Genomic DNA, 5,000 nt, shown 5'->3' with positions numbered 1-5,000 from the left:
CGGAATGGATAGCTATACTCTAGTCTTAAGTTAGACTTATGTTTAGGCCCGGGTCCTCCGGACCCGCCCCTACTTAAGAGTATTACAGTTAAGCTCTAGTCTTAAGTTAGACTTATGTTTAGTCCCGGGTCCTCCTGACCCGCCCCTACTTCAGAGAATTACAGTTTCTCATATACTATTCTTTTTATAGATGGTGCATTGTCAGACGACGGCCTGTGCGGCTGTCCTTCACCAGCCTTGTGGCCATACTGTATGTAGGTCTCACGCCCTCTGCGGAGTTCAGCTGGAAGACATCGTGGTCTGGCACCCTGATAATTGTATGGTCTGTTTTGACCTCATCACCACCCTCGGATCTGATTCGGTGAGTCCCGTTGGCTATGTTATCTTTCTAATTATTTTACCTTTTTTTTTGGTATACATACACTAGTTAGTAAGATTTCTATGGTCTTGAAGGACCGCCGGGAATCTTCCTTTCTGTAATTCCCACTATTATTTCAGGCATCCCCGGAGCAGAAGACTGCGGCTCGGGCCACACTGAAAGTGTGGGTTGGGGGATTTGCCCGAAACGTGAAATCGAAACAGCCTTACGTCCTATCTGAAGACTACTGTGCTATGATCTACCCTAATGCCAAGTCTTCAGCCGCTGTGGCTAGGCATGTTGCGGCACCCATCATTGCCGACATTGATGCCACTATTGCGGGATTCATAGACCAGGAACAAGATCCGTTGGATGCCCCCAGAGATCTGGAAGACAATGTTGCCTCCTTGAACTTGGATGTGGAACCTATGTTGTTGGATGATCCGGATGCAGGTAGGGTGGTAAGTGAGGCAGGTGTTACCGGCGCTGAGATTCCTATCCTCAGCCCCGCTCTTTCTTCTTCATCTGATCTCTCTTCTTTCCATGGTTTTTCTGGGGACCGTGATTCGTCTCACCGATCACACCCGGTTCCCCCCAAAGATAAGTCTATATCTAGAACTTTGCCAAAAGCTCGTAAGCCCCACAAGGCTTCCCATAGTTCCAAGTCAAATACAAACCCGTCATCTAAGGCTTCCGGCTCCTCCTCTAAGTCTCACGACCCGGGAGTACAATCCGCCACTTCTGCTCCTAACCCGGGCCTTTCCGAATCAGCCATGCTTCGCATTGTGTCGGAGATGCAATCTAAGATTGTGTCGGAAATGCAGGCCAAGATGGACACGATGTTCTCTAACATTGGTCAGAGACTTGGTGCATTAGAGCAGGGTGCTCCGGAGCGAGTTCAAAGCTCTCTCATCCCGGATGCCTCTAAGCTTCCGCCGTTTACCAAGAATAACCCTTGGCGCATGGCTCTTCATTCCCCATTCTCAGACGGGATGTTAACATTGGAAGGTCTTGGTACTCGTCCACTAGAGGACTTTGAATTCTTTCCTCCTGGTCTCGCATTTCCATTTCATGGTTATGCCAGGCTTACCGAGGAAGCTCTGGTTCGGCTGGATAAGGTCCCCAAAGAGACTGTCATTTTCCCAAAGGAACAAGCCCAATCTGTTTGGGCTAGGTTTCTGAATGATATTGGTTGCACCAATACCATGTTGACGCCTCATAAAAGTTCTTTCACAATGTTCTTAATGGACAAGAATACCGTGACTCCATGCGTCAATAAGGTTGCAGAGCTTGCTTTTCAATATGCTCTGGAGGAGAAGCCCTTGCCTCCCATCCGAGAGGTGGATCCGATCTCCCTCCTTCTTCCTTCAGGTAATGAGTGTTGGGACAATGTCCATACCACCTTTACTTCTGGCAAGCTAACAGCGGACTGTGCTTCAGTTATGTTTAGTGAACGGCTTCCCCGTCTCCCGGAATCCCTTATTAAACAGGAGTATGATTCCCGCCTACGTGTTGGTCGAACCTTGAACTTGGCCACGTCTACGGAGTCGATAGCCTTAACTTATGATACTGAGAGTATCTTTAAGTCTCTCAATAAGGCTACTTTGCAGTCGTTATATTTTGATTTATATGACTTTGCTCTTGCTAAACGTAGGTGCCGCAAACACGTCCTGGCTGAGGCGACTATTAGGCACGAGCCGAATAAACTTATCCGGTCCTCTTGTTGGGGTCCAAATCTTTTCCCTGAGGATCTTGTGGAGGAAGTCTTGGCAGAGGCTACTAGAGTTAATCAGAGCCTTAAAGCCCGTTGGGGTTTGACTCCTAAGCGGAAATATGATCCCGCAAGTTACCAAGCCCGGGGTAGGAAGAAGCTCCGCCCGTATACCTCCACTCAGTTCCGGCAACAGCAGAGTAGTTCGTCCGTTTTCCGGCAGCCTCTTCCTCCATCTCCTGCTGCTCCTGCACAGCCTTCCACCTCTCAGGCTCCTTCATCGGACGACTACGTCACCGTTCTGCTCCCTAAGAGCCAGCTTCCTGGTGCCTCCACCACCTCTCCAGCCTTTAACCAATCTTATGAGGCTCAAGGCTCTTCCCAGAGTTATAACAGAGGTAGAGGCTACCACCGTGGTTCATACCAGAACAGAGGTAGAGGTAGATTCTTTCGCAAGGGAAAGAACTTCCGAGGCGGACGTGGAGGCAACTCCTCAAGCCAATACTGAGGTGCAGCGGGTAGGGGGGAGGCTTTATGCCTTCCGCAACAAATGGAGGTTCAGTCCCTGGGCTTTCAGTATCATCTCCAAGGGACTGGGGTGGAGTTGGATTCAAGGACCTCCTCCACCGAACAGATTTCATCAGCATTCCACTCCGGACCTAGTCGAATTTGTCCAGGACCTGTTACAAAAGAACGCCATACAAGAAACGAAACACCTGAAGTTTCAGGGTCGGCTGTTCAGTGTCCCGAAGAAGGATTCGGACAAGAGAAGAGTGATTCTAGACCTATCCCTTCTCAACTTGTCCATTCAATGCGACAAGTTTCGAATGCTTACCGTCTCGCAGGTGCGGACCTTACTTCCCCGTGGGGCCGTCACCACCTCTATCGATCTTACAGACGCCTATTATCACGTCCCGATAGCGAGACACTTCCGTCCGTATCTAGGCTTCCGCCTAGGAAACAAAAATTACTCCTTCAAGGTGATGCCTTTCGGGCTCAACATCGCCCCAAGGATTTTCACAAAGTTAGCAGAAGTTGCTGTTCAGGAACTTAGAAATCAAGGGATTCAAGTAGTAGCCTATCTGGACGACTGGCTCATTTGGTCAGACACCTCCCAAAATTGCCTAAAAGCCACTCACAGAGTCATCCAATACCTTCAATCTCTAGGCTTCCAGATCAACTTCAAGAAGTCCCGTCTTCTTCCGAAATCAAAGTTCCAATGGCTCGGCCTGCAATGGGATCTTATATCTCACACTCTGTGTCTTCCCAAACCCAAGAGGTTAGAGATTGCAATGAACACCAAACGCTTTCTCAAAGACAAAGTAAGTTCCAGACGACTCCAAGAGAGGATCCTAGGGTCCCTTCAATTTGCTTCAGTGACGGATCTACTTCTGAAAACAAAATTGAAAGATATCAATCGTGTCTGGCGTTCGAGGGCGAACCGGAAGCTCCGGGACAGGAAAGTCCGCCTTCCTCCCATTCTCCGGGAAAGACTTCTACCTTGGACAAGGGCCAACAATCTGTCAAAGTCAGTTCCCCTTCGATTCCCGCCTCCGAAGTTAATCATTCACACGGACGCATCCCTATCAGGTTGGGGAGGCTATTCTCAGCTCAGGAAAGTTCAAGGTCTTTGGTCTCCCTTATTCCGCCAATTTCACATCAATGTGCTGGAGGCCATGGCAGTTCTTCTAACCCTGAAACGTCTCGCTCCACCCAAGAGACAACACCTTCGTCTGGTTCTCGACAGCGAAGTGGTGGTCCGCTGCCTCAACAGAGGCGGATCAAAATCAGGGCCTCTGAACCATGTTCTAGTAGCCATATTCTCCCTAGCAGCCTCGAACCGTTGGCATCTTTCAGCTGTCCACCTGGCGGGAGTCCGGAACGTAGTGGCAGACGCCTTGTCCCGGACCTCCCCTCTAGAATCGGAATGGTCACTCGATCTAAAGTCATTCCGGTGGATTCTCTCTCGAGTTCCGGGTCTCCAAGTGGACCTCTTCGCCACGGAGTCCAACCACAAATTGAGAGTATATGTGGCTCCCAATCTAGACCCTCAGGCCTATGCCACAGACGCCATGTCACAGAATTGGGACATCTGGGAAAGGATTTATCTCTTTCCCCCGGTGAATCTTTTACTGAAAGTCCTAGACAAACTGAGATCCTTCAAGGGACGAGTAGCCTTGGTCGCACCCAACTGGCCCAAGAGCAATTGGTACCCTCTCCTGCGAGAGTTGAGACTACATCCTCACCCGATACCCAATCCGGTTCTGTCTCAGATAGTACAAACACGCGTTGTGTACGCTTTCTCAAACATTCAGAGCGCCCTAACTTTATGGACTTCATGAAGTTTGCGGCCATGCATGGTGCCAATATCGATCCTCAAAACACCCTGTTCCTAGAATCAGATAAACGGGATTCCACCATCCGCCAATATGATTCTGCGGTTAAAAAGTTGGCTAAATTTTTGATAGACTCAGACGTACACTGTATGAACTTGAACCTTACAGTCACTTTCTTTAGAACTTTATTAGAATCAGGTCTGGCAGCCAATACTATCACCACTATTAAATCTGCCTTGAAAAAGATCTTCCTAGTGGGTTTTAACATAGACTTAACCGACTCTTTGTTAGCTTCAATTCCGAAAGCCTGTGCCAGACTGAAACCGGTTACTCGTCCTACCCCGGTTACCTGGTTCCTGAATGATGTACTCAAATTGGCTTCTGATACCATTAATAGTTCTTGTGATTACATTCCCCTTCTCAGGAAAACACTTTTCCTGGTGAGTTTGGCTTCCGGGGCAAGAATTTCTGAACTGGCAGCTTTATCAAGAGACCCGGGTCATATTGAGTTCCTTCCTTCGGGAGAGGTCCTTCTTTCACCTAACAAATTCTTTTTAGCTAAGAACGAAGACCCTCAGAACAGATGGTCCTCCTG

This window comes from Palaemon carinicauda, unplaced genomic scaffold (assembly GCF_036898095.1).
Source record: "Palaemon carinicauda isolate YSFRI2023 unplaced genomic scaffold, ASM3689809v2 scaffold73, whole genome shotgun sequence".
NCBI classification, from domain to species: domain Eukaryota; kingdom Metazoa; phylum Arthropoda; class Malacostraca; order Decapoda; family Palaemonidae; genus Palaemon; species Palaemon carinicauda.
The sequence above is the reverse complement of the archived record's forward strand: the minus strand, read 5'-3'. Positions refer to the sequence as shown.